General features: G+C 45.9%; 1 protein-coding gene across 12 annotated transcripts in view; it reads right to left on the bottom strand.

Annotated features, from left to right (window-relative positions):
• NUMB (NUMB endocytic adaptor protein) overlaps positions 1-9390 on the bottom strand; it is a 106938-nt gene extending 97548 nt beyond the window's left edge. For 8 of the 12 annotated variants that reach the window (XM_030452348.1, XM_030452352.1, XM_030452347.1 and 5 more), the window contains exon 1: positions 8750-8946. The gene's annotated coding sequence lies outside the window, so the exon portion shown is untranslated. Of the gene's footprint in view, positions 1-8749; positions 8948-9319 lie in introns of those variants that run through there. The other 4 variants (XM_030452345.1, XM_030452341.1, XM_030452342.1 and 1 more) reach the window with 3 other exon arrangements.
• Between the last annotated feature and the right edge of the window lie 1043 nt (positions 9391-10433).

Below are 10433 nucleotides of genomic sequence, written 5' to 3' on the forward strand. Positions count from 1 at the left end.
AGACAGTGGCAGACAGGATCTGGATGCAGAACACATGGATTCAGGAACACACTGATCAGAATGAAAGACAGATGAATGGACAAAGTCTTCCCAGGACATGGACATGGATAAAGAGAGCTTGAGCCTCATGATGCCTCAGACTTATACTGAGTATGACACGTATGGGATGGATCCTTCATTTGGTCAGTTTTGGTCACCTATCTGGACTGCTCCTCCCCACACCAGGTCTCAGGTATAATCCCTTTCTTTTGTTTTGTTTCCAGAGCATAACTTCAGCTGCACCAAGCAGTGGCCTTGGTTTTGCATATCATTCTTCAACAGTAACTACAAACATCAAGCATTATCAGTCCAAAAAGCAGACACTGACTGGAAAACATGCTGTTAACTTTACCAAGTGCAGTTACTTAAAAGAGACAGAACTGGAAAGTAAAATTACTAAAAAGAAAATCGCTTCTGTTCTGGCTCAAACCACAACATCCCCTAAAGTAACATTATCGTTTGCAAGATACAGTTTATCTTCACAATCATCTCATTAATCATCTTAGCATTTGCCTACATTTTGTCCACATCAGTTGGTTCCATTTCCCACTTGATCTGATGCCATAAAATGCAAGACATCCACTCAATTACTTCTTTTTACTTGTGGTTAGCAGGCTCCACAGCCTTTACTTGCAGAACCCTCCTGTTGTGGAAGTGGACAGAACCAAGTCTGGCCACTGGACTGTGACACTACATGGGGTACAAGGGCTAAAGCAATGAGCACAACTCAGTTCTGCTAACAAACACCTTGCCAGCTACTAGAAACAGACAGCAAGACAACGTGGTTGTAGTCAAGAGGTCACTGATGGATTTGAGATGTGTTCTCATCTCTGAAACCTGCATCCTATGGCAAAATAATCAGCAGTTGGCTTTTCACATCACCAGAGCTCCAGATGCATCTCTACTGAAGGGACATGAAGCCCCCATGGCTGCCTCCCTCAGTGCAGAGATCACCAATGCATCTAGAGCAATCTTCAGGGAATGAGTTCCTGCATGAATAATCTTCACCTGAGATGGGATCTTTTGCCAGTGAGGGAGGCAGGACCACTTCCAAAATGTACTAGCTGACATTTTCATTAGCCACCTGCACCAGTTCTGTATGACTTTCTTTTACCAACAGCCCCTCTGCTCTTTCTCCCCCACCCAGAGCTCCAGTGCTAGTGCTTGCAGGAATGGAAACAGGGAGCTGCTTGTGTTGAAAACAAACCTGGAAAAATGAAATCACTCAAGAAAGGAATATACAAACAGACCCCAGATGCCAAACCACAATTCAGAAGCACAAGAAGCTTATACATCACAGGGCAAGACTGGAGGTAAGTCATGATCCAGCATCTCAGACGATACAGCACATTTCCAAAAACTTTCTTACCTCTGAATACCTTTTTTTTTCTTGTAATTATTCCTAAATGGAGAAGATGAAGATGAATTTCTGTAGGTGAGAGACAACATCCAACAGGAGAAGAAAAGCCATTCTGTGGAACACTACCTTTTTATTTTCCAACTCAGTGACCACACCAATTCACAGCAAAGCAGTGTCGTACATTATTAAGACACTAAGACAGGAAATTAAGGAATAAGAAAACTGTGTGACTTAGATAGATTTCATCTTGCGTTTCCTCAAAAATAATTACTTTGATCAACTTCATTATGATTCTCAGGATTTTCAAAACAAGAATAATATTTCCACAGCTCACAGGACCTCAGTGTATTTCTACCTCAACACTGCTTGCCTCAGAAGAACTAAATCTGCAGTATCAGAAAAGCTACTGAACAGTTGTTAAATTACTATGTATTGAGACAATTTTTTTTTTTAATATTGCTTGAGATTTGCAGAATTGGATCCTTAGCTTAAAGCCATAAATACTGTAGGCAGAAAAACCATGTTGAATTTTTCTAGTCCCAGTTCCTTTCCTGGCCCATGCACAGGCAAGACACTGAGCACTGCAGACATGAAGCTGGAACAAACTGCATCTGAAGCAAATGATGTCCAAAGTAAGGAGTTAATTACACAGAGAGTAACTGATTACAGCTGAAAATAAAGCTCAAGTACAGGACCACATCTGGAATGTGAGGGAATGGACGTGAAGCCATAGTACATCTGAATCAATGGCTAATCAAGATTGTACATTTAAGCAATAAAGGTAATTTCTGAGGCATAGCTTCTGTGCTTTTAAGAATGAGGAAAACTTGCAGATACCATAAATACACCTCTTTAAAGGGATTTACCCTACCTCACTAGACACAAAAAAAAAAAAAAAGTGTATTTTGGCCAGTCTTACAAGCTTTCCTTTGCCTTTGGACAGTTACAAACATTTGCTTTGCAATATTGAGGAAAAAAAAAATAAGTGACCTTATTTAGAGGATAACACTCAGATTTTGTGTGTTCCTTATGAAACTCTAAGACACAAAGTACTCAAATTGGTAAAAAGCTAAATGAAAAGCTAAAAATGATCTTGATGTACCTCTGTGCTTGAGGCAGCACAGAAATTACTTAACTTAGTTACCATCCCATTCATTACAAACTGATGGAGCAGTCTCTAGGCCATCTAGGCTAGAGGGTCAGAATTTGCCCAAACAAAATAAAACTGGAAAAAAAAAAGCCACATACTGCTATTGCAGACATTTAAATGAAACAATAAACCATCCCTATTTAATATTAGCATGATGCACCCAAAACACACCCAGAGAACAAAGCTTTCAGTGACTCTATTTCCCAGCTGCATACAGTAAATCCAAGACAGCTTAGATTAAAAAAATATGTAACCAACTATGAAAGGGCCGCTAAAAAAACAACTCTTTCACAGAAGCTTTCAGTAAGTCTCCTGGCCAAAAGGTTCAGGCCAACTGAATTGCAGTCCTTCATTCCTTTGCATGAGGCTGGCTTTCTGCTACCAAAGAAATATGCAGGTCTGCCCAGTTGCTGAAATACTGAGTGGCTTTCTACAGGCTCCTTTCTTTACATAGGAACATCCATGCATGGCACGGTTGAGAGATGCTTTAAATGAATAAACAGCCTCTGGAAAACAAATTTAAAAAAAAAAAAAAACAAACCTCATCTGCTGTTTAAATAATTATGTATACAAATGTCACGACACTTTTTCAAAGCCACCCTGTGCAAACTCAGTTAAAGAAAGCAGGTTACACTATTCATGTACACACAAAAACCTGTGCATAAATAGAAAAATTTATAGGAGCAAGCAAAAGTGAATACTTCATATTAAACTAACCTCTGATTACGTTCAAGGCCTGTTTATAGGAGAGGATGCACAATTAATTCTGTTATCTAGACTTCTGATAACTCACTACGAGATAAGAGGGAAAGAAAGAAACCCAAAACAACCCCTACATTCACAATTATCTGCTAAAATATGAAAAACAAAGCCAGTTCCCAACCACTGAATCCTCTATGCAAGACCTTAAACCAAACTCTCCAATTCTCATACATGATGTTTTTAGGCTGAGTTAGGGAATCTGACACACAGATGATACACATTTCAACCTGAAAGGTGATGACTTGATATAAACACAGGTTCTATATTGATTGGAAATACAAGGACAAGGATTGGAACCTCAAGAGGAACCCTGGCACAGCACTAAGCACTAAACCTTGACAACTACCACCTTAATGACAGGTAAATTCTCTCAGGATTTTTAGATGAGATTAAGCCTCTCAGGTTTTTTTGGAAGCAGCATCACATCTTGTTCTTGTAAATTAAAAATAGTCAACAGAAAGATCATGTTAAGCAGACTTGGACAATAAAAATAAAATTTTTTTTAAAAAAAAACAGCCTTTTTTTTAAAGGCTGTAAAATTCACTTATCCCACTGCAGAAACATGAGCCAGCCACAACACCCAGAGCACAGCCTGTAGGGCTCTGTAGCCCTGAAATTACAGCAACCTGTAGAAATCAAATAAGTATCAACTGCCTTTTGATGAGAAAAAGCATTCACCTATTATTTTGCACATAATCTATGATTTTACTTTGAGTAAAAAGCAAATATTACAGCAAAAAGCCAAGCCAGCAATTAAGTTCCATGGGTATTTGGCTATTGGCTTCACTTAAACTGGAGTTTAGTGCTACCAAGTTCCAGGAAAAAAACACCCAAGAGCAAAACTAGAAAACAGGGTCTCAAAACACCTAGAAGGAAATAACATACTTGATTTCCCCCCATACCATGCATACAAGGGAAAAATACAAATCCAACACTTCTACCATTATTTACTGAACAGAAGTTAGACCCAGCCTGTATCACTGGTGAACAAAATCCCCATTTGTCATTTCTCTGTACAGGCAACAAATTCCCATGTCTCCACAGATTTTTACTTCAGCAGTTGATGAACTAATGCCTCTGAGAGCAGACTATCCTCCCTCAAAACCTTAAGTCAACACACCAAGACATCAGCTAACTACAGACCCCTGCATGCAGCAGCCACCGAGCATTCACTTGCAATGCAAACTGAATAACCAGGGGGTCTGTCTGGCAGCTCAACACTCAGTGGTGCCCACCAGCAAACTGCACAGCCTTGGAAAAGCCAAGGAATGCCTAGTCCTGATAAATTATGAAAACAAGCTCCTTTAACAGTCTGAAATCAGCTCACTGCTGCCAGTGGAGCCTTGACTGAGGCTCAAACTGCGTTAATCAAGTTTAAACATTAAACGCAGAAGGAGAGACCCTTAGGGTTCAGAGGGATTTTTCCCCCTTAAGAAAACCTAAACTGATTAAAAGTGGTCACATCCAGATTGAGAACAGTAGCAGCAGTTTAGGCCAAGTGCACCATTGTATTTTTTTCTCAAAAGCCTCAGTAGTACTTGCACTTGTGCCATGTGAAGAAGCCCAGGCCAATGACCCAGTATATGCCTACAGGAAAGCAGTTCTGATTCATAAGCTCTCTAGGTATACCTAAAGAATAGTGTTTAGAATCCAATTCACATGTAAGTTGCCAATTATTGTTCCCTAGAAAAGAAAAAGTAACCAGAAAAAGTCTGAGCAGTTTGGTCTAACTTTACAATACCCTGTATTTGAAAGCACTATTTCACTTAGAACTTTGGTTGTGGCTTCAGTATCAAAACCCACCAACAAGATCTCAAATCCTACAGATTCAGCACTCCAAGAAAACAAGAGCTTGTTTCGGATCCCCAAAATTCTGAAAAGATTGGTTTCACACTTTCCTCAAGAGCACCTTTACATTTTGCCACCCATATTCCTCTTCCAGCCAGTTTCTCACACACAAATCATTGGCCCTGACACCCTTTTGGTCAAAATCCTGCAGGAACAGAAGGCAAAGCAGTATGCAGAAACATCTTTAAGCCATCACATCTGATAACAACAGAACACCAGGACTTTACAAAGAATTACTCTGGAATGACAAATGCTGAACAAAGCAACTCGAATTTTTACCAAGGTATCTCCTACAAAGCATTTAAAAGGATTCTGGATGAATGTGTGACACAGTTACACATGACATGATGCCATTTATACTTCTAGGCTGGTGACAACCTGTTATTGCTTGCATGTCTCAGTCAATACAAGTAAAAAGAAAACAAAACAAATCACTGCCTCCTGCACAGTGGAACAGTCTTCCTGATCTTGCTTGTTATGAAAGTTTTCCTCTTTCTCATGCAACCTCTGCTTCAACTATACACTGTAAAGAATAGCACTTCAAAATGGGTATTTGATGGATTCCACAATTAAGATGAGAACAAATCCTCTTCCAGACATAGCTGTGCCAGTCTGAGATTCCTCTGCTTAGCCCATGCCTGGGCTCCTCACTCTCTGTTCACTGCTGTTACCACCCAAACCAACACGCCAGCTGAGAAAAGTGGAAGAACACTCTCCAATTTATTTGAGGTTTTATCAGCCAAGCAGGCTTAAAACAAATTGCTGTAGCTTCCAGAAGAAGTAAGGCTGAGGAAAAGCTCAAGGAAATTTAAATCAAAGCTCCCACGGCTGCATCTCCCACCCCCTACCTCATTCACTTCAACACTAAGTCCCATTCCTACTCTCTGACCTAGATGGTCACCCAGTTCAGAAACACGAACCACCTAAAATCCAACAAAGCAAAAAACCAAGTCATTACCATCCTGATTAACTCCCTCTTGCCAACTTTGCTTAAGTCACAGCCACAAAGGCTTCCTTGCCAGCAGAGCAAGATGCACAGTCAAGAAGGAGGCAGGACCACAGCAGCCCCAGTTAAGGTTGCCAAGTTTCTTGACAAGCTTAGCCAAAACTAAAATAGAGCAGAAAAAGTGGTCACAGCCTCCTCCTCCTCCTCTGTGAGGAGTAACATTTGCATAGCCATGAAGTTTAGGCAGCTGATCCAGCGGAAGCTCAACATTTTTCTGTATCATTGTTTTCAGCTGGATCAGCAAAGAAAGACTGACAGAAAAACAGCTTCTTTTGGGTGAAAGCACTGCCAGGGATATCAAAGCTGCTCTGGTCATAATGCAGTGACTGTAGAGGATGTGTTATGACTTAACATGATTGAGTTTATACTTTGTATTCCTCAGAAGAAAAAAAGCAATATGCTCTAATGTCACTTACCAAAATTGAGATGCCTGGGTTGGGCAGGTAATCTGTAATTTAAATATCTGTTTACAGATCCACTTTCAGTGAACAGTTATGTTCAACCTAAACTACAAAAGACTAAGGGCATGATTAGCTGGAGAAATAAATAAAAATATAAATAACTTCTGACCCTCAAAAAAAAAAAAATGTCAGCAATGTCAGATGAATCCAATAGGTGGGACAGGACATCAAAGTCAGCAATTACACCAGCTTAGGATGCCACAAGGATTTCTTACCTGGGAGTATCTGTAAAATATCTATTCTTGAAAGCAGAGTACTTACTTTTGTGTATCATTAGGGCAATTCATTCCCTCCCCCCCCAATGCTATGCAGCTCCACCAACATTACTAGGGGAATAAAAACAGATTAAAGAATCTGGTACAGTGCTATAACAAGGTCTTATAAGCATGCAATAAAAGCTCTACCACGTTTTCCTGATGAGCCCTGTTCCTGGAGAGGCAAGAATATTTGCAAAGATTTTCACTGTCATTTCAGAAAGCTCTCCCAGCACGCTCATTATGGTAGGAAAGAAAAGCACTTGCAGAACATCCTGACAGCAAGCAGCTACAGCAAACTACAAAATAAAATACTTAGAAGCCTTGCAAGTTTTAAAAGCCCAGTATGTCCTGTTGGTTTGGTTTTTTTCCTCCTAAATGCATTACACTGTCAGCTACTAACACAAAATCAGATGATTTCACAATATCAGGGTGAGAAGATAAACAAACTTGTCTGCTCCGTCTCATTTACATGCACCTTCACAGTTTGCACACATTTAAGAGAAGTAATAAATGCAGGAAAATAATTCCCAGGCTAAAAAATGAATTTTCTGCTAATAAGGATTTAAATGACTGATTTGAATTGCATTTCATATGTACAGTCTAGGGGATTAAAAAAGAAAAAATCTTTGATGTGTTATGTTTAGAGTTCTGTAAATCAGAGTTTTCACTGAGGCTTAAAAGCAACAACTGACTGAATTACAGATTTTAAAGTTGATTGTAGGATAAGTCAGGCTATCAAGAGTTTAAGAATCACAGGCAAGAACAAACACATCTCAGATACATTTTTTTGGACTTTGCTCACGATTTTTTATTTCTTCCAAAAAAATATTGCAAAGGGAAAAAAGCAGCGTGACCCCAGTAAATTGCCAAGAGATGAAGAAATGGAAAAAACACACTGGTGAGCAGAAAAACAATACTGTTTCTCTATGGTAACTATTAACTTCTGCATAATCATGAAGACTGTTCTAACAGTAACCATAGATCAATAAGTCAAACAGAACTGATGAGTCAGAAAACCATTTAAATATTTACACTTCTTGCTACAAGCCATACCTAGAGTAATATTGTGGCCAAACAGAATGACTGTGTCTTCCATTTTACCCACTCTCCTGGTTCAGGTGCCTGTCTGGAGAGGCAGGAAGACCCAAAAAAATACAAAGCAAGACAGAAAACCCCTTAAAGGGTACAATTAGACACAGCTAAGAGCCCCAAGTATCTCCTGCTCTGGACAGGTGAATTAAGGAACATTGACAACAACCCAGAAAACCCAGCAGCACACAGGAATCGACTCAAAAGCTCCCTTATCACTTCATAAACCATTAGCGAGCAGCTTACATAAATCTACTGGACCAAAGGAGTGGTAGAGCAGAGCTGCTGCAAGACATTAGCTCTCCTCTGAGGGATGCAACATTTCATTCTCGCAGACAGTTCCCCTCCATAAGTGCAGGCAGAGGAGTTCGCCTGTTCCAAACGGAAGCTGCCTCTTAACCCTTGGTTATCTACCGCAAGCCGAGGGCAGCGGTGCCGCCGGTGCCCAGCAGCCTCCCGGCACACGCTGTTGCTCATCCACCCCCTAAACCTCGCAGGACGAGCTGAACCCGGCCGCCCGTTCCTTTGTGCAGAGGTAGAAAGGGACCGGCGAATCCAGGGAGCGGGTGAAACGAGGCGAGTTTCGCTGCTTACGGGGAGCCCTTCCCTCGGAACTCCCCCGCTGGGAGGCCGGGTGGTCAGCACACCCGCTTCCGAACCCCATCCCCACGCCTCCCAAACTTCACAGCGCCCCAACCCCGGCCGGGACGAGGCGGAGGCTCCAGGGGAAGCCCCAACTTGGCGGAACCCCGGTGCCCCCCCCCCCCCGCCACCCACCTCCGCAGGCAGGGGCGGTAGGCGATACAAAGCGCCGCTGAACGGCGAGAGCCGAGCCGGGAGCGGCCGCGCCGGAGGGACCCTCTGACGGAAACCTGGCCGGGATTCAAGGCCTAGGAAAGACCGCAGGCAGAGGCGGCCCCGGGAGCGGGAGACCAGGAAGCACCAGCGCCCCGGGGGTCGCTCCGCCGGCTCGGTGCTCCCCACAGGGCCTTGGCCCCGCGGCCACCCCCCGCGGGCTCCACCTGCGCCGGGCCCCCGCCCCGCCCCACCCTACCCTGGGGATCTCGCCGGGGCCCAACCCCACCGCCCGATCCCCCCCTCCTCTCTTCCTCCCTCCCTCTCTCCCGCCGGGGTGTGAACGGGAGGGCGCCCCCGCCTCTCCCCCGGCCGCTGCACGCATTTCCCGGGGCACCACCGCCCCCCCCCCTCTGCCGGCCCCATCGAGCCTCCCCCGCCTCCGCCGTTCCCCGCCACCCCCCCCCCCCATGCCCGGACCACCCCGCGGGGCTCGCACGCATCCGCCTGCGGCCAAGGCCCTACCCAGCACAGCGGCCCAGCCGCGCTCACCTGCTGCCCGCAGCCGCCTCCCTCCAGCGCCTGCTCCGCCGCCCGTCGCTACCGAGCAGCGCCGCCGCCACCGCCGCTCCCCCCGGCCCCCGGCAAGTGCTCCCGCCCTCGCCCTCCCGCCACGCCCACCACGGCTGCCCATTGGCGCCTCGTCGCGACCTCCGGCTTTAGGATTGGTGCGAGGAGCTGCTCGTCAAAGCCGTGACCCCGCCCCTCTCCACCCACGGGTCCCGGGTGTTTTATTCACGCCGGGGCTTTGGCGCCCCCACTCTTTTTCTTTTTTTTTTTTTTTTTTTGACGCCGCTCCTGATTGGCTGGAGCGTCAGAGAGGAGCGACAGGATAGGCTGACAGAGGTGCCAGCTGCGGCCGTGGGCCCGCCTCCCCACCCAGGGTTAGGCTGCGTCGGCGCGGCGACGAGTTGCGTTGCACGGCGGGAGCTGCCAGCAGGGCGGCGGGGACAGATCCCGTCTGAGGGTCTCGGGTTAGAAACCCACCCACCCATCCATCCATCCATCCATCCATCCACCCACCCACCCACCCACGGGGCCGGGTCCCATCTGAGGGTCTCGGGTCAGAAACCCACCCATCCATCCATCCACCCACCTACCTACGGGGCCGGGTCCCATCTGAGGGTCTCGGTTCAGAAACCCACCCACCCATCCCCGCCGGGTTCCGGGAGCCCCTCCAGCCGCTGGATGGCCGTCCCCCCTTCCCACCACCCGCGGTGCTGGGAGAGCTCGCTGGCAGGCGCCGGCCCAAAACGTGTCGCCGGCACCGATCCCTCTGGAGAGCTGTCCCCACGCGGGGTGACCTGCCCGCAGGCTCTGGAGAACGCCTGGCAGGCGAGGCAGCGGCCCCGGTGTGGGCTGGCAGCGGTGGCGGGAGGAGGAAGAGGAGGAAGGTGATGGGGATGGATCCCACGGGGCCCGGTGCCACCCCAGTAAGCGGCGTGTGGTCACTGTCGCCTTCCCCGGGGGCTGGGGTGAAACGGGCTGCTAATGCCAGTTCTCCAGAAACTCAGCGTGTCACGTCCTCCATCAGCGAGAGCCCGGGATTGCAGGGAAAAAAAAAAACCAAACCAACCGAGCAGGCTCTTCTCTGCCACGCATAAAT

The sequence above is a fragment of the Calypte anna genome, chromosome 5A, assembly GCF_003957555.1.
Source record: "Calypte anna isolate BGI_N300 chromosome 5A, bCalAnn1_v1.p, whole genome shotgun sequence".
NCBI classification, from domain to species: domain Eukaryota; kingdom Metazoa; phylum Chordata; class Aves; order Apodiformes; family Trochilidae; genus Calypte; species Calypte anna.